Here is a 20806-nt window from a genome sequence, read left to right as displayed (position 1 = left end):
ACTGCACATGATGGCTTGGCCCCCGCTCTGACAAAAGACACAGGAAATAATATTGCTAATGTCCCCCTTTCTGTTGCTCCGTTAGGTAACTTGGAATTCCTGCTCAGGTCACTACTACTACCAATTAGCGAGAGTATCAAAAAGGTCGAGATTAGACTTACCATCCTGGAGGCTACATTAAGTAGCATGAAAATCCCGGCTGGCCTCCAAGGAAGGTCTCCGGAGCTCATTCCCACTCCAACGGCACCCCATCAGCCTCCAAATAGCGCAATGAGCTCAGTCCCCCCACAGGCTGCGAATGCTGTGGCCCCTCCACAACCCCTGAGGACTAATCCTGTACCAACCAAGTCACTTAATTCCAATAGGTCCATTCCCCCCGTAGACCCCGTCCCTCTGGCACAGCCTGTAGACAGCGCTGCACCGACACCTCTAATGAAGCTTCCCCCTAGGCCACGTAGGCCTAATTTACCTCCAGAGGCAAATGATTTCACTGTAGTCATGGCGGGCGTCCCCCCACTTGAAGTGGGTGAAGCTGAGGATTTTTGTTCCTTAAAAAGCAGGGTAATCAAGTGGCTAAACACGAACAGACCCCTCCAGGTACACCTAAATAACGAAATTATAATGGTTAGAAGGGTGCCATGGGTGGGGAGAACACACAAATCCATAATAGGGGACTGCATATTGGTGAGCTTCAGGGATGCTGGAACTGTCTCTCACATATGCCAAGGAAAGAATAGATCTCGGGAATCAACCATTCAAACCCTTCAGGTGTCCTTCTTCTTCCCCCCTATCCCTGCCCCTGTACATCCGTTCCAAATCTATGATAACTGGGAGAGGGTTGGTCGGAGGGGGAGACATCACAAATTTAACCCCAGGCCACTATTCAGCCGCCCAGAGCCTTTCACACTTTCAACCGGTTTAACTGTCTGAATGGTCTTGAGGGGGTGGATTGACAAACGGATATTGTCCCTCTGGGAGACGGGGAAAAAGGAGCTTTGGCAGAGGAGATGGAGGAGCAAAGTCTCCTGGCACAGCAAACTCCATCGAGTTGTGTCAGGAAGTCTGTGCTAGATGGACCTAGGGTTATAGATATTGAATGCATAGGAGGGGGACACGGGCTGGACACACAAGAGTCAGAGTGTGAGACACAAACGGGGCCCCATGGGGGACTAGAGCAGAGTGGTGAGGCACTGAGAATGATCTCTTGGAACACAGCAGGTTTGGCAGGTAAATTCAACAATAAAGAGTGGCTTGATTACATTAGAAAATTCCATGTAATCTGCGTGCAGGAGACATGGGCCCTGGAGAACAACTATCACTTGCAGGGGTATAAGTGTTTCTTTGTACCTGCGCAAAAATCAAGATCAGGGAGAGCCATGGGAGGACTATCCATTTACATAGATTTAGACCTTCCGGGCAGTTGGACTTCCCCAGATTGGAACTCCCATGGGATTCAGGCAGTTCGGTTCACCGGGAAGGGGCTAAGATTTACAGTTTTTAACATCTATAACAACGAGATAGCGGGAAACCATACCTCACTAGTAGCTGAATTGGATTATAGGTTGGGTCAGGAAATAACAGTCCAGAAAAAGCGGCAGTCATATGCGCTGCTGGTCATGGTCACGGGAGACTTTAATTGCCACCTTTGTCCGGCATTAGTCCAAACAAATACAGACTGGTCCCAATGCCCCATGGAGAAGGGGCCGCATTTTTCCCATACGCCGACAGGGTCAGCTCTCAGTATGCTCCGGCTCAAGTATGATCTTGAGCATATTATTAACATGATAGGCACACAGAAGGATGGTACACTCCCACCCACGTTCAAGGGCAGAGGATGCTCATCCGTCATAGACTACATCCTGGTCTCAAGATCCCTGCTAAATAAGATAACTAGTGTAGGGATTGAATGGAGCAGTTTCAGCGACCATAACCCACTTGTTTTGGAGCTGATGTATAGGGCGGGTTCAAGAAGTAGAGACCATCGTACAATCACGGAGAGGGTAACAGATCAAGGCAGGAGATTAAAGTGGTCCAAAATAGATGGGGAAAAGTTTTATAAGGCCCTGGTGGACGCTGGCAAATCTGCCATTAATGACTGTTTAGACACAGAAGTCCACGGATCAAGGTTACTGGAAGCATTCGATCAGATTGCTAACCTGATCGATGGCCTACTAAAAACTAGTGCGCCCACAAGGAACCACGGTAACCCTCGATGGTTCGATAAAGATTGCTCCAAAGCACTGAGGGAGCTGAAAAGCTGCCTTAAATTCAAACCAAGGGACCCCCAAAAAATTAAGGCGTGTAGGGAAAAATATAAAAAAGAGACCAAGAGGAGGAAACTCGCTCTGCAGGCAGAAGCGTGGGCAGACCTAAGAGAAGCAGGGGAAAGAAAGGATTTAGCGGGTTTCTGGAGAATCATCAATAAACCAACTTTCCAGGAAAACGACACCCCGGAGATAGGGTCTAATATCCTTCCAGAACAGTGGGTCACCCATTATAGGGGTCTGTATAACCATGAGCCCGGTACTCCTGTAGAGCTACCTGTAACTCCAACTCAGGCTTCATCGGTTGTATTTACTATTAAGGAGATCACTGCTGGGATAGAGGGTCTGACTAAAAACAAAGCCCCGGGCCCTGACGGAATTCCCCCCGACCTGTTTCTGAGCAGCATAGAACTCTGGGCCCCTTTAATGACCAGGGTCATAAATACTGCCATTACCTGTGGTCTGCCACCGTCCTGGTCCAAAGCGATAATTGTGCCGATTTTTAAGAAGGGCAATAGGGACGATCCCAAGTGCTATCGCCCTATCTCTCTGATTGACGTATCGGCTGAACTCCTGGGTAGGGCGATCCTCAACAGACTGTCCGAGTGGACCGAAGAAAATAACATCTTCTCGGACACTCAATATGGATTTAGGACAGGGAGGTCCACTAGCGATCAATGCCTGAACCTTTATATGCTGACTGCCAAATATACCATGGCCAGCGATGAATCGATCTATATGGGATTCATGGATTTGGCAGCGGCATTTGATCACGTCAACAGGGAGAAACTGTGGGACATGATGTCCAGTATGGGGATTGAGAGTGGCTTAATTAATATACTGAGGGAACTGCACAGCGACACCACGGCTAAGGTTCAATTTAACAGGGACGGGGGACTGACCGACTCTTTTCCCTGTATGAGTGGAGTCCGGCAAGGCTGCATTCTCGCCCCTTTTTTGTTCTCCCTTTATATTATCAATTTGGAGCAGTTTCTGTTAGGTTTAAAGGCAGATTGCCCAAGGGTGGTGTCGCGTCATATTCCTGTTCTGCTTTACGCAGATGACGCGGTCCTGATTGCACGCACACCCAGGAGCTTACAAATCTTGATCAACGGATTTGTTAAGTTCATGGGTGCCCTAGATCTCTCTGTTAACCTGGGTAAATCCTATGTGCTCCTGGCTGGTAAAAAAACTTCCTCTAAATTCACTTACACAATAGGAAGCCACATAGTAGAAGAGGTCAAAACGTTCCCTTATCTTAGTGTAACTTTTGATGGCGCCTTACAGTTTAATTCCCTGGTGGAGGAGCGTTGTAGTAAAATGATTGCCTCTAACGGGGCAATAGCTAGCTACGGCAGGAGGCTAGGTAGATGGAGCCCGGAACAGGTGATGAACTTGTACAGCTCTGTATCATGCTCCAAAGTAATCTATGGGGCAGAAGTATGGGGCTTTGTTAACACCACAAGAATTCAACGGGAAGAAAACAAATATCTGAAATCCATCCTGAGGGCACCCCCAAGTACTGCTGGATTTGTAGCACACAGGGAATTAGGGAGGCCATACCTAGATGATTTGGTAAAACTCAGGCCAATTGTGGCCTGGTTAAAAATCTGGGTTAATCCTGATGCGTCTCTTAGCAGAGAAATCTTATCGGACTGTTTAGAGAGGGTTAAATGTATGCGTATTCCCTGGCTCAATTACGTAAAGAATACCCTAGAGGAACTAGGCTTTGGGAATCTCTTCACTAACCCCGCAACAATTGTAGCCCAGCACAAGATGCAAGTAGGGAAAACTTTCCTAGAGCGTAAAAGCCAATGCAGAGCTCAGGCTGAAGGGCTTAAAAAGACAGTGAGGGCCCACAACCTGGTGAAGAGCATGGAGGGTATGGAGCCATATTTGTACCTTATGCATAACGCACAGGATAGATTCTTGATGTGTCGTTTTAGACTGAACTTACTCCCATTTATGTTGGCATCACCAGCAGGATTTGCAACATCAATTGAACAGAAGGGACCCTGCGGCTGCGAGAATAGGTCTCCGCAGGATTACCTTCACTTTGTTTTACTCTGCCCTTTTTTTACAATGCCTAGGTGCAGATTTCTTGTAAATGTCTTAAAAAAAGCCAAACTGGAACACGCTAGGGAGGCATTAGTCTTTTTGCAAAAAGCATCGGACCCCTTAACACTGTGTTGTACAATGAATTTTATTAAGGTAGCGGTCCGTTTAAGGCTAACTAGGGGAGATGAATGAAATGTTTTTGATTTTATATTTTTAAAGTGTCATATTTTTTCCTGCATGTGTTTCATGTTAACACTAACACTTTGTATAAGGATCTTGAAAATGTTTAATGACTTTTTATTCATGTAAATAAGTGTGTGCTTTTATGGTGTTTTTTAATCACCGAATAAAGATTCTTTGAATTGAATTGAATACTACAACATTACTTTAACCTTTATTTTTTCAGTGAATTTCAAGTTTTTTTATGTAATGTAAAATCTTAGTACCTTATCTAACTATAAAGTCACATTTACCTTTGTGTTTTTACAGTGAATTTCTAGGGTTTTTATAACGTATTCATCCAGCACCTCCACTGTCCACATTCTCTGGACTTTTTCCACAGGGAATAACAGAGTTCAACCCCTTGCTATAGGTCAACCAACCGCAGCCTGCCCTCCATGGTAATCTTGCAGCCCCATCTCCCCTCCTTTTTTCCTCTGTTAGTGTGTCCCTGCCCCAGTCTATTGCCTCCATGGAAAGGGTATTGCTCCTGATCCCCTGCTGCTTGATCTCTTTTCTCCAGCTGTGTATCCTGGCCCGCCCACCTGCCTTCTGTGGTTCAGTTGCTGCCACTGCCCCTTCACCCTGCTATTCATTCTCTGTTTTTGTGCCCCTGCTCGATCTCGCCTGCCCTCTGTGATTCATGCTGGTCTGCCCTCCATGGACAGCTTGCTACAATTTCTAATGCCTTCCCTCTGTGCTCCTTTTGGTCTGTGTGCAGGGTACTACCATCTCCCTCCTGCCCCCATGGTCTGTTGTGCTGCCCCTGCAGGCCTTTAACCTGTCATAAATGCACCACCACAGCCCCTTCCTCCCTGTCATCTGTTGTCTGAGTCTGTGCCCTTCCCTTCCCTCCTGCCCTGCATTGTGTTTTGCTGTCATTGCCCCCCCGGCTTGTCCTCTGTGCTTAGCTTGCTTCCTCTACCCCTTCCTGCCTGCCATCTGTTGTCCAAATCCATGACCCTGCGCCTGCCTTCAGCATTGTTCAATGTGCTGCTACTGCCGCTTTCCTTCCATGGTTAGTTTATTTTCCCTGCCACCCTTCCCCTGGCCTCTGTTTTCTGAACCCATGTACCTGCAACTTCACTCCAACCCAGCATCATCTGTTGTGCCCATTGTTCCTCCCTCCTGCCCTGTATGGTTAGTTTGCTTCCTCCTGCCCGCTATTGTCCATGAGCATGCCCCTGCCCCTCGTTCATGCCCTCAATGTTCATTGTGCAGCCCCTCCCTCCTGCCCGCCACGGTCTGTTCTACTCCCACTGCCTCTTTTGTTAACCCTGTGTCATCACCTTACTGCCCTTGTTTAACTTCCCCCTGACTTCTGTTGTCTGTGTGCAGGCCCCTGCCCCCTTATTCTTCCTCTCTATGGTATGCTGGGCTGTCACTGCCACCTAGCTGTATGGTCTGCTCACAATGTCCCCCGTGTGAGGTCAGTTTGTTGTCCCTGTCCCCTTCTGTTTGCCCTCCATCTGAGTCGCTGCTCCTAACCTCTCCCTACTGCCTTCCATAGTCCTTTGTGTTGGCGGATCACTGACATAATATAGAATGACAAAATATAGACTTACCAAAATATAGTCACCAAAATATAGAATGCCAAAATATCGAATTCCTATCTACAAACAGGTAAGTACAAAAATATCGAATCCAAAATATAGTCTGTAAAAAATATAGTCCGTCAAAATATCGAACTTTTTAAATGTCTTAAAAGTAATTTAAAAATAATGAAATAATAAATATAACTAAAACATACTTAAAATCACTCAAATAACCTTACAATTAGGATATAATTATTTAAGTTATTAATAAAAAATGTACAATATTTTACCGTAGGATATCAGGAGGGTAACATTTAATATTACCACTCCAGTGAGTGCAACAGTAGGTAAAGCGTTGGATAGCGTAGGGGTAAAAAATACTATTCCCACTCCAGTGAGTGCAACAGTAGGGAAAGCGTTGGATAGCGTAGGGGTAAAAAATACTATTCCCACTCCAGAGTGCAACAGTCGGGAAAGCATTGGATAGCGTAGGGGTAAAAATTACTATTCCCACTCCAGAGAGTGCAACAGTAGGGAAAGCGTTGGATAGCGTAGGGGTAAAAAATACTATTCCCACTCCAGAGAGTGCAACAGTAGGGAAAGCGTTGGATAGCGTAGGGGTAAAAATTACTATTCCCACTCCAGAGAGTGCAGCAGTAGGGAAAGCGTTGGATAGCATAAGGGTAAAAATTACTATTCCCACTCCAGAGAGTGCAACAGTAGGGAAAGCGTTGGATAGCGGGAGGGTAAAAATTACTATTCCAACTCTAGAGCGTGCAACAGTAGGGAAAGCGATGGATAGCGTAGGGGTAAGAATTACTATTCCCACTCCATAGAGTGCAACAGTAGGGAAAGCGTTGGATATTGGAAGGGTAAAAATTACTATTTCCACTCCAGAGAGTACAACAGTAGGGAAAGCGTTGGATAGCGGGAGGGTAAAAATTACTATTCCAACTCTAGAGCGTGCAACAGTAGGGAAAGCATTGGATAGCATAGGGGTAAAAATTACTATTCCCACTCCAGAGAGTGCAACAGTAGGGAAAGCGTTGGATAGCGTAGGGGTAAAAAATACTATTCCCACTCCAGAGAGTGCAACAGTAGGGAAAGCGTTGGATAGCGGGAGTGTGAAAATTACTATTCCCACTCCAGATAGTGCAACAGTAGGGAAAGCTTTGGATAGCGTAGGGGTAAAAATTACTATTCCCACTCCAGAGAGTGCAACAGTAGGGAAAGCGTTGGATAACGTAGGGGTAAAAAATACTATTCCCACTCCAGAGAGTGCAACAGTAGGGAACGCGTTGGATAGCGGGAGGGTGAAAATTAATATTCCCACTCCAGTGAGTTTAACAGTAGGGAAAGTAATGATTTAATATATTATTAAAAATAAATTAAATATCAATACCAATAAAACATTAATTGAAATTAATAACCAGTTTAATATTATGTAATAATTAATTAGAAATACTACATATTAGTTATTAAAAATTAATAACCTATTCATAATTATTTAACAACTAATTAATTTTCAATAACAAAAACTAATTAATAATAACATTTTATACCAATTAAAAATTAACAGTAAATTAATTATCAATACACAAAAAGTATTTTTAATATGTAATTAATTACAATTACATTACTTCCCACCCTATTCCCCTATAAACCCACATCCCACTACAGAAAATACATTAATACAATTATCATAATTATCAAATATTTAATTAATACAAAATAATTACCAATTAATAAAAATTAATTGCCAATTAATAGAAATTATTTACCAATTAAAAATAATTAACAATAAATTTAAAATCAATACCAATAAATGAAAAAAATTATTTACTTAATTACAATTAAATTACTTCCCACCCTATTCCCCTATAAAACCACATCCCACTACAGAAAATACATTAATACAATTATCATAATTATCAAATATTTAATTAAAACAAAATAATTACCAATTAATAAAAATTAATTGCCAATTAATAAAAATTAATTACCAATTAAAAAATAACAATAAATTCAAAATGAATACCAATAAATAAATAAAAATATTTAAATGATTACAATTAAATTACTTCCCACCCTATTCCCCTATAAACCCACAACCCGCTACAGAATTAAATTACGCAAACATTAAATAACATAAAATTCATTACTTAAAATACATTAAACATACATTACAAAAATTAATATACACTTTTCACACATATACTAACATACAAAACACTTTAAAAAATTGATATTATTAAAAAATCGATATATTTAATGCCTATATTGTATACTTCGATATTTTAACTTCTATATTTTGAAAATCGATATTACTTACCTTAAATTCGATATTTTTAACCACTATATTGTGTCCATTCGATATTTTGTCCATTCTATATTTTTACTTCGATATTATGTCCATTCTATATTTTGGAATCGATATTATGACTGTTTACCGTGTTGGATCTATCACACCTCCTGCCCTCCATGATTGGCTGTGGTGCCACTCCCCCACCCTCTAATCTCCATTGTCCAAGTCCATGATCCTATCCCCCCTCCCCTACCCTGCATGGGCCGTTAGAATTCTCCAGCCCTCTTCCCTCCAGTCTGCCATAATACCTTTTGCTACCACTGCCTAGTCTGAATTGTCAGCTTGCAACCCTCCCTTCCATCCTTGCCCTCTGTTGCTGTGTAAATATCTCTGACCCCTGCCTATTACTGTCCATGGTCAGTGTGCTGGGACTTCCTCCTACATGCCCTTTGTGGTGAGCTTGCTGCCCCTGCCACCGCCTGCCTTCCATCCATTGTCCGTGTGTACGCCCCTAGCCACCTCCCTATTGCCACCAAGGTCAATTGTGCTGTCAATCCCCTTCCACCTGCCCTACATAGATTGCTTTTTGTAACCTACCTGCTCACTCACCTGACCTATCTTGTTCTTGTGTCTGCTCCTCACCCCCTTGCGCTTGCCACCATGATCTATTTTGTGGCCACTATCCATGCCAATGCTTGATCAGCTTGCTGATTCCTGCCCTCTACCATCCGAGTCTCTACCCTTAGCCAATTCTTCCTGCCCTTCTTAGGTAATTCTGCTCATACTGCCACTCCCACCGTCCCTGTAGGGTCTGTTATGCTGCGACTGCACTGCCACTGCTGACTGGACAATGTGGTGACCTTGCTCCTATACCACTGCTCCTTCTCTCCTGCCCTCTGTTCTCCAAATGTGTGCCCTGTCCCTTCACTTTTCACAGGGTTCTAAAGTCCAAATATAGCACTAACATTCAATAGAATACAATAACAGTATTTATGACACAAGTATGGCAAACCTGAAATCATCTTCTTGGAACCCAAAGAAATTACTTTAAAAATGAACAAAATTCAGAGGTTCTTTTTTCATAGAAATTATGGTTAGTGCTCTAGAAAGTTCAAATGAAGACAGATTTTCTAAGTTTTGAAATAGCAACTTTTAAACTAGTCGGTATTTATGTTTTTTCTCCAATTGACCACTTGATTATCCGTAAACTTTACGTAATCATTTTGTACACTTCTATCATTGGGCTACATTTGAATGATATGTGGGCTACATTTAGGCATTTTTTTTCTTGGACAGTCATCTTAGGAGACATTTTCGTTAAAAAGCACCCTCTATACTTCCTTTACAGCATATCAATTGTGCAGCTTGATTCCTTCAAGGTGGCAATCAGGTGTGATAAATATTTGTAAAAACTCCAGAATGTTAGATTTCTATTTGGCAATTAGAACACTGCAAAAGTTGCACTTTATCACCAGAAAGGTAACTGGCAGGCTGCTGTTAATTTTAAAAGTACATGTATCTGTCTGCATGTCAGAATGCTATACTAAAGGGGATGAGGATGATTCTTGAGATCTCATAGAAAATGTATTCTAATTTTGCTTTCTACAGTTCTAATCATCTTTTTTATGACAAAACGCACACCCTTATTATGTTAATTTCGAAAGGAAATGTCCTACATTTTAAAGCTTTGATTCAATCATGGTGGCTTCATGTGTGCCACATTTGTTGTCATAAAGACGTATCACTCTAGTCGAATAACAGGACAATGTGGGAGGCTGCAGTAGAACACTTGGGAGTCAATTGACAGGCCGTGGCTGCTGTTGGAAGTATATGTTTTACTCAGTATGTCAGGCTTTATTCTCGCATGGTTGAAAGATAGGATAGTTTACTGAAAACATTTTCTCAAAATCATACGAGGAAACAGATTTTTCACAAACATGGTTGATTAAATCATAGCAGAGGATCAGTATTTTACACAAGGTAAAATATGTTATCACCTTTTATATGTGCTCATTTTTGCCAATCTCAAAAACAAGCTTTCACTACAATGTCTTTCAATGGGGACCATGTCCAAGAGTCCTGTAATAGCTGGGACAACATGCTGTCTATTTTGTGGCCAGCCTACAATGGTCCCTTCGGTACTTCACCACATGCCCTTTGGGGTCAATAATTGCCCACCCGACCCTTATATATTTTTCATTACCTCATTTCCAGGACATAGGGCCTAGTCCCTGAATCCTCTAATTGCTTCCACAACATGCTGTTCAGGTTATGACCAAGCATTAAGAATTACCTAGTCCCCCTTACAGTAGCCAATCAGAGACTAAGTAGACACCAATTGTCAAGATATAAATATTTTTTTTACTTTAATTTAAAAAAGAAATGGTAGAATTGATTTACAATAAATAACAAAACATACTCTTTCTGAGTAACGGTCTAGATTTCTGCCAATTTTGATGAAATTCTGTTTGGCTGGTTTTATTTAATCACTGTCTAAAATTTCTCTGGGAAATTGCATGGGGAAAACAGAAGATGCCACTGTGTAGTTATAGTAAGATTAGAGTTTACATAGGGAGAGTGTTTTGTGCTTAAAAAATTGGTGCTGTTTGATGAATCTGTTGTGTAGTTCCGATAGAAAATATACAGGATCTGCACATTTAGACAACATACACTGTAGGATTGGTGTCAGATGAACTCTGATCATACCCACCAGGTATGTTGGCCCTTTTTGTACCAACTAGCTCACAGTGCCACTAGAATCTCCTCTTACCAAGGAGAGAATCGTTCTTGACAATCATCGAACTTGAAAACCCGGATCCCTCAGGACCATGAAAACAATATATTACCTTTAGCTCAGTCACTCGTGCTTACTTAGTTTGTCTCAGAGAGATACACTGAATAAAACAAGCTGGGCCTTTTTAATAATTATTTATTGAACAATTTTTATTCTGGAGTAGAATAGATGCACTGCAACAACCGTTAGACAGTATAAGATATAAATGATTAACAGTACTATAAAGGGAAAAGGAATGTATAGTTCTGCCAACTTGCTAAAATCATGAATACATTCAAGTATATAAAACACATGATAAAAGATGCGTACTCCTATGATGCCTCCCTATCTAGATGTACCTAAGTGTACCTAGCATGAGTGCAGGTGTTAAGTCAAGAAATCCTCTAGGATTCAGTCAACCCCATTACCTGAAGTAAGACTATGGGGCCCCCTCCTGGTCTCGAGTTGGACACCAGCGCGAGGGATGTTAGATCACTGTGAGCTGGAGTATCTGCATGCAGGAACCTCTGCATCTGTGGTCAGTGTGTAGGCCAGGAAGTCTCGATCTCCTCTAGCTATCTTAGCAAGATATGATGTATATATACCCATATATCTCCCCAGGGATCCTAACTTGCTGTATTACTGTGTCGGCCTAAGGATGACATCAGGCATGAACTTTGTACATAGATTTTATACAAGAGGTGGCAGTCCTGTTGTGCTTCCAAAAACCCTCATGCATAATATATGAGGTTTCAAACTGGAGAAAATCTGCGTTCTGAATGCAGTTAAAAATCTAGGTGAACGGTCAGTCCCTATAAACCGTGACAAGTGTAAAGTAGAGAGAGAATATAGGTGAAGGGTAACAAGTTTACTGAGGCCTATATTAAAGTACCTATATGGAATATAACAAATCTTTACGAAACTTTCCCAATAAATATTCATCCCCCTCAGCTCCATCTTGAAAGGATTAGGGATGATCCATCAAGCGTGGGGTGAGAAGAAAGGGTGCCCAAAACACCATTTCCTCATGCGGCAACTGTAAAAGGGATCTTTAGGACTTGCTACCAAAACAATACTTTGTTCAGGGAGCTCCTATAAGTGAGTGAGTGTTTGTAACTCCTTAAAGGCAGAACTCATTCCTCTCACTATATATTGGAAACAGATTGTTACATTTTCAGGTGATAAAGCATTATTCATCTTGTAAATTCATGTAATTCTGATAGGTGTCCTGCCATAGAGATAGTATCCAACATAAACAACTTTTAAACACTTGAACCCAATTTTGTCAAAAATAGCTGAAAAGATTACACCAAGTCACAAAATCTCGAAAAACCATGCAGAATTTGTGTACTAGTAGATACATTAGGACTACTTTCTGTATTCATTCTGATGTACTTTCATGCCCATGCCCGCTCCAGGATACTTGTAAGTAATAGAGCGCGTTATAAAAGTCTTTATAACATAACATAACTTTTCAGCCTTGAAAAAGCCCCAAGCCTCTGCATCTCTATGAGTTGAACTATATGTTGGCTATTATTGCATAAATGGAAGAGCATGGAACAAACCTTTTTCATATAAAAAAATTGGATTAATTCTTGCTTTTCTCCGTCTATACAAACATTGATAAAGGTAACCATCAGTATATAATATTGTTTAAGATATTTATATTGGACACTATCTCTACAGCTTGATACAACTCAGAATTACTTGAAATTACTAGCTGGGTGATGCTTGAACCCCCAAAAATGTAAGCAACCTTTCCCCCAAGCAATTTGCCAAATTAATTTTAAGTTGCTTAGTTAAAAGAAAGGCTGAACAGAATTACGCCAAATTTGGCAGAAAGCTAGATCTTTAATAAGAAAGAATGCTTTTTGTGATATGGTGTAAATCAGTTCATGAAGTAAAATAAAAAGTGTTTCCTTTGGTCTGAATCTATACGGAGGCTAACAGCGCCTCACAAATCAATCCACATGCAACACACCTCTCAAACTATTCTGAGAGTATTAAAGCACTTATAAAGAAAAATGTATAGAAAAGACTGTATTTATTAATAATTAAAAACAATTATCATAACACATTATTTCTTTTATGATTTCTAAAACCATTACATAAAAACACATACATAAAGCAAGATCATATCACAAGGCAACAACAGTCCTCCATAGAGAAAAGGCATAGACAACAAACTTTGTCTTGTAAGTGTTAATTTGGATCCTATTTAGGCAACAGAGGTCATAGATCTTAATTCCCTGTCACCAATACACTGTTGAACTTGCCAAATTTAATAGAAAAGAAGAGCGTTGACGCGTTTCAGTAGTATATTTTCAATAAAACGACCTTCATCAGGACAAAAGTAATTTGTCTCTCCTTAATACAGTTTTTGTCCCACCTAATGTGAGATAAAGATAAAACATTATTTTTAATAACGATCATTTTCGGGAAGTGCTTTTGAACAAAGCTGAATACTGATTTAAATTCATAAAGCAATGAGCAACATAATGATTAATAACCACAATAGTTAATGACATAATCAATTCACAGTCTGTACATCATGATAATAAAAATATCACCACTTGATAACCATAAAAAGATAATAAATACTATCTTTATACACATTCTATCACAATCATATAGTCATGTTCTTTGTAAGTGCTCCACTCATTCACCCAATCAGCGAAACATCATTCATTCTACCGTTCAACTGTCTTATATCATCCACTAATATGTCATTATTAAGACTCACCCATAAGCTCACCCATAAGCTTCAGACAGTGTTACAAGCGCTGCTCAGAACTCTCAACTATGACACCACCTCCGTGCCATCCGGATCTTGGCGCCTTGTGCTGGTTCCGACCTATTCACACATCGGTCCGCTACTGACACCACCTCATAGGCCAACGGGACACCCCACGCCGACTTTCGGCGCAGCATTGTAGGATGGCCACACCAGTGCGGCAACTTGCTAGACACCACCTCGGTGCCATCCAGATCTCGGCGCGTTGTGCTTCCTTCGGCCTACTGTAGCCGCAAGTGCGGACGCAACTCAGCTGGATAGCGAGTGAAACACCAAGGGGCGCCCCACTGCAGCCGAGGAGCCTCCATCTTGGGGGCGACGCACAGCATCACATTGCTTTCTCAAACAGCCCCCACTGACTGTCGCGACCTCACAGGCCAACGGGGCGCCCCACGCCGACTTTCGGCGCAGCATTGTAGGATGGCCACACCAGTGCAACTTGCTGGACACCACCTCGGTGCCATCCGGATCTCGGCGCGTTGTGCTGCCTTCGGCCTATTCGCACATCGGTCCGCTACTGACGCCGCCTCACGTGCCAACAGATTTTCTACGCTTTTTATAGCAGCGCGTAAGGTAAGCATAACAGGTCATGTGACTTCTTTATAAAACTTTTCATTGGTTCATTTTACTTTTGGTTTCCTAATGATGGAAGGCTTGATCATATGACCTAAAAATAACACTTTTCATTGGATTAAAACATTTTTTTTTACCAAACGATGAAAGCCCCACCTTGTTTCTAGATGTTTCAGACTGAAGCTGGCGTCAGCCTGAGAGCACCACCATCTCGTGGCTCCGTCGTGGTCATTCCGCGAGCAATCATGGCAGCCGCTCCCCACCGGAAGCCTGCAGGAGTCGGGAGCCCCCAAGACTTTTGTAAAATCTTCAAGGCTCAGGGGACGTCCGAGTTCCAAGGTGTCCCAGGGCCATTTTAGTGGACCAGGCCAAAATCCGAAGAGCCGTCCGCCATTTTAAGAGTCCTGTGGCAGCCGCCTATCGCTGCACCGCAAGAGTGGGCGCAACTCAACTACATGGTGAGCGAGACGCTGTAGCCGCAAGAGCGGGCGATAAACAGCTGAATGGAGGATGAGGCACAGTGTAGCAAAAGCGGGCGGAATGGCAACTGAAATGGTAAAGGGGCGCCCCAGTACAGCAGACGAGCCTCCACCTGGGGAGACCCGTTCACGGCCCCTCCCCCCCCCCCCGGGGCGCCCCACGCCGTTTTTCGGAGCAGCATTGTAGGATGCCAAAACCAGTGCGACAACTTACTGGACATCACCTGGGTGCCATCCACATCTCAGCGCGTTCTGCTGCCTTGGGACTATTCGCACAACAGACCGCTACTGACGAGGCCTCCCCGCGCACCCCCCGGGACGCCCCACGCCGTTTTTAGGAGCTGCATTGTAGGATACCAAAAACCAGTGCGCCACCCAGGTTACATCACCTGGGTGCCGTCCAGAACTCAGCACGTTGTGCTGCCTTGGGACTATTCGCACAAAACACAGCTACTGACCATTGTTGCTTCTTTTTTCAATTTTTTTTTAAATGTATTTACTGTTTTTGTTGCGTTCTATATATTTATAAGTTATTAAAGTGTTATAATCCTACTTTGTTGGAGAGCTATATATTTTTAATGTGACACATAATTGTAAAAACTTTGATGTACAAAGAGGCATCCCTGGAATCTTCCGCTTCAGGCTCGGTCCCACACACCCTCACAGTGAGAATCCCCTCCCCAAGCACAATACAGGATGGTTATCAGATAGTAGGAACGCGTGTGGTGTGACGGATCTCATCGGGTGGGGGCCTTGATCTACTGTAACTCCTTTGAAGAGGGGTGATTCTCTACAGCTGGGGCCATGAACTACATCTGCAGGGCTAGGTGATAGCCTGGGACCGGCCTGGACAATCGGACACAGAGGAAGAGGAGTGTCAGAGGGTGCGGTAGTGAATAGGGTGAAAGGGTGGTGTCGGGCGGGCACAGGGTGTGATTCTCAGGGAAGAGCAGCGCACATGGGAGGAGGTTTCTGGCCCATGCATGAGAGAGAGAGCGGGGGTGACCAGTGCGTGGGGGAGATGCTTGCGAGGGTGGGGAGCCATGCTGAGGATCGGCGGCGTGCAGAGAGTGGGTCTGGTCAAGGCATCTAAAATGGCTGCCGTGCTCAACAAAAGTGTGGCATTGCAAAAAAGACAAGATGGCGCAGACAATGTTTATCAATAAGGATTAATTTATAACAATTATTTTTAACAAAATATTTACTCGCAGTAACAAAATGGCGGTCAACAGTTCCTGATTTCCATCGAATCGAACGTTAACAGACGTCAAGCAGCAAAAAAAAAAAACGCTCACGCACAGCCGCTGGAAGACATGTATCAACATATATGAGCCTCCTCAGCCACCCTCAGAAAACAAAAGGGGTCAGGATACGTCTCCCGTACCCCCTTATACCTAGTAATTTAATGAAATCGAAACACAAAATGGCGAATTGACGTTTCGCTACCAGTTTGCGACCCGGTTCGCGAACCGAGAAGTGCTTCTACCGCGAAAAATCAAATTTTTATTATTTGCCCCACAGGACCCTTTAATAACCGCAACATCATTCCTAGGGGGTCAAGAGGGGTCTACCTAGCCCCCTTTCATTAAATTCCCCCTTCGTTTTTCTCCTCCTCTTGTCTCTCGATCCTACCGACAGACAAGATGGCGGCCGCACCGGACTGTTTAGAATGTTGACAGACACCGGAGAGCCAATCAGCTTCGCTACGCAAAGCTCCGTTACGCGAAAAGTACGCGATCTGGAGCGCTATCTGGGACGCTGTCACAGATATATCTGTTTTTTAAACGTTAATTTCTCAAAATCCACTGGAGCACATATATTGAGACCCAGCAAAGGCACATCGGGCTAACAGTCCCTATAATTTTGCCAAGTTTCGTGCAAATCCATTCAGCCGTTAGTTTGCGACCCGGTTCGCGAACCGAGAAGCGCTTCTACCATGAAAAATCAATTTTTTTTTATTTTCCCCACGGGACCCTTTAATAACCCCAACATCATTCCTAGGGGGTCAAGAGGGGTCTACCTTGCCCCCTTTCATTAAATTCCCCCTTCGTTTTTCACCTCTTCTTGTCTCTCGATCCTACTGAGAGACAAGATGGCGGCCGCACCGGACTGTTTAGAATGTTGACAGACACCGGAGAGCCAATCAGCACCGTGACGCGAAAAGTACGCGATCTGGAGCGCTATCTGGCACATATATTGAGACCCAGCAAAGGCACATCGGGCTAACAGTCCCTACAATTTTGCCAAGTTTCGTGCAAATCCATTCAGCCGTTCGAGCTAAAAGTGAGGCCAAACGCCCTATGGAAATTAACATGGGAAAAATGCGTTTTGGGACCCCCCTTTTTGCGATTTTTAAAAGTGCGATTGCTTTTAAGGAATCGCAATTTTGCAATTCCTTAAAAGCAATGCATGAAACTGAATAAAATTGCGATTTCGCAATTAGAGAGAAAAAATTACCATGAGGTTGGACCTCATGGTAATTTTGCGAAATGTTAGAAATATGCAATTTTGTGCTTTTTTCTAACTTTCATGTTGTGCACACACATGCCCTTAGGGCATGTGTGTACACAACATATGTGCATTGTTTGATTTCAGGGGTGCAACAGGGTGTCCTTTGGACACCCCTGCACCCTTGAAATCACAATCTCAATTTGCGATTAGCTAATTGCGAATCGCAAATTGAGATTGTCTTCCCATTCATTCCTATGGGCCTCTAGGCCCATAGGAATGAATGGGAAGAGATTCCTTAATTGCGATTCGCAAAATGCTAATCGCAATTAAGGAATTCTAAGAAATCGCAATTTATTTAGCGATTTCTTAATACATAGGCATTTGCAATTCCTTAATTGCGATTCCTTAAAAATCGCAATTAAGGAATCGCAAATGCCGAGATTGATGCATGTACCTGTTAGTGCCAGATGTAGGTCGCCCAATACCGGTCCATATTGGTCGAAATTACCAAATTTCGTCCGTTACTGTCCGGTATTGGGCTTTCCAGATGTAGGTGGCATTTTTTGTAGGATTCGGTATTTTACCGAATCGGTAATTTAAGGATTCGGTAAAATACCGAATTCTTAACATACCGATTCGGTAAATTACCGAATCCAGGCTGGAGGGAGCACTTAAGTCAGTGCATTCCTCAGTTAAGGATTCGTTATTTACCACCAACTAGAAGTTGGTGGTAAATAATGAAAACCTTTGAAAAACATTTTTTTTGCTTTTCCAACAGTGCCATGTTGCAGACATACATGTCCTTAGGGCATGTATGTCTGCAACATGTGCACCCATACCCAATTGAGGGGTGCAACAGGGTGTCAAAGTGACACCCTGCCACCCTTCAATATTTCCCCCTTTTACCGAATCGCTATTTACCGATTCAGTAATTGACATTCATTCCTATGGGCCTCCAGGCCCATAGGAATGAATGACAATTACCGAATCGGTAAATACCGATTCGGTAATTACCGAAACTTACCGATTCGGTAATTTTTACTGAGAAATTACCTACATCCCATTTACCTGTTCTTAAATACCGAATCGGTATGATTCGGTATTTAAGAGTCGGTAAACTGGGATTACCTACATCTGGCCCTTATTCTTTTAAATTGCATTATTTAAATATATATTTGTATATATATTATTACATTTATAAATATTTTACATTTTTTTATTTTTTTTAATGACCCTTCACACCCTAAAAACTAATCCCACCCTGGTCCCTTTAAATACACCTGCACCCCTTAAACATAACCCACTGTTACTCCTTAAAATTCCCCATCACCCTTAAACACTAACCCATCCTAACCCTATAAATACACCCTGCACCACAAAACCCAAACCTATTCATGAACCCTAAAAATACCCCAGTACCCCAACACCCAAACCTAACCCTGAACCCTTAAAATACTCCTGTACTCCAAAACCCAAACCTATCCCTGAAACCTAAAAATACCCCAGTACCCCAAAACCCAAACCTAGCCCTGAACCCTAAAAATACTTATTAACCATGCTTTTTAACGTGCTCGTTTTTATAACCGTGAGAGTATGCTGAACCCCGACACTTGTCATAAGAAAGAAATTGAGACCAAACTGGTGTTTGTTAGTCAATTTTTGAATATCAGTAACAGACTGAAAAATGACATCAATTCAAATTGCAACATTCTGAATGAGGGTAATGAGATTAAAATTCCAAAACCTATTTTTCACAAGAGCCCAAGAGCCCATTGGAGGCTTTGGGAGTTGGGCTCCACACTCTCTCCAAAAAACGAAAAAAAGACCATGGGGAAGCACTTGGGGAACCACTTACATGGCCAAGAAGGGGACATCAAAACACCCTCCTCTTTAAAAAGGAAATCGGCCCCAGAGATGTGGTCCCCGGAGCCTCTAAAAGGCTAAAAGGTGGGCGGTGTGCCCCTCTCCCCATTAATAAAAGGATCCTCCAGTCCATAAAATAGTTTGGGTAAGGAGGCTGCACACCTCCCTCCCAATTATAAACTAAAATTAATAAAAAACAGGAAATGTGAAACGAGTGATGTAGCTGCTCATTTGACATTCACTGCTCTAGATGGAGAGCGCCCCATAATGCTCTGCAGGGCTCTTTTTAAATATGTTGTTGATGCTGGTGGTGCCCTTTCAAGTGTGTCATTGTAAGTAAGGCTGACCTAGTGACTTTGTCAAAGGATCGAAGGGTCACAACACCAAAATATGAAAATGGGGCCTGTTGGCTTTATTAAGCAGTCAGCATATCCACATATACAAATCGGACCTCTTGACTTTGTCAAATAGTCAACAATATTCGTAATCAAATGTATATTTTGTAAATGTACTCATAGTAATGTTGAATAAAATGATTGTTATAAAATATTTTCAATGATGTGTTTAAGATAAAACATTTAACACGACTTTAAGTCTTTAAAAAAAATGCAGGCCATAAAATGAAACCATAGAACCAACCACAAGGAGTTCCTGCACTCCAACTGACGAGTATATAGCGCCAGCTAGGAGTGCTTTAAAAAACGATGGTAAGTTTTTCTGGGTGCATGGATTTAATGACCCAGGAAACGGACTGTTTTTAGTTTATGTTGCTAGGAGCCTGCTGCAGTCTTTGCTGCCCTCCCCAACATTAACCCCTCCCCTGCTGATGACGGAACTGCTCCGTCATCAGCTGCGGTGGCGCTGTGCTGATGACGGAGCGGTTCCGTCATGGCCCGGCCGCCGCGCCTGCGCGGCGCTGATTTCGCGCCTGCGCGGCGCGTTCTATTGAGCGGGGCGGACTATGACGGAACCGCTCCGTCACAAGCACAGCTCAAACGCGGCTGGTGACAGAGCGGTTCTGTCACCAGCATGCGGCCGCCGCGCGGCCGCCCCGCACTGTTAGCGCTGCGGCCGAATTGCCGCCGCAGCGAAAGGGTTAAACAATGGGTGGTAGAGTCTTTATCCCCTTCTATGGGCATCACTAGAAAGTTAAAAGATAACTGTATAAACTTTCACAGGGCATTATTGAGCACTTCTTGCACAGAGTAGTGAATAATAAATGAGAGTCCTATATTCATTTTTTGGTTGTTTCTTATGGGTGCAAATCTTGTTTTTCCTTGTCACTTCTACAGTAAGTCATTTGTTTCCCACTGAATTAGCACAACATTGGACTGCATGTCATAGTACCTCCATCGTGGCTTCATGCACAAGCAAGTATGATCTCTCAGAAACTTTGACATGCTTAGCAGCATAGTCCCCTACCTCTATGTCCAGCTCATCATCAAAGAACTTTCTCTCTATTCGACACCCAGGAAATACAAATATTCCCTTA

This window comes from Lissotriton vulgaris, chromosome 6, assembly GCF_964263255.1.
Source record: "Lissotriton vulgaris chromosome 6, aLisVul1.2, whole genome shotgun sequence".
Classification (NCBI taxonomy): domain Eukaryota; kingdom Metazoa; phylum Chordata; class Amphibia; order Caudata; family Salamandridae; genus Lissotriton; species Lissotriton vulgaris.
The sequence above is the reverse complement of the archived record's forward strand: the minus strand, read 5'-3'. Positions refer to the sequence as shown.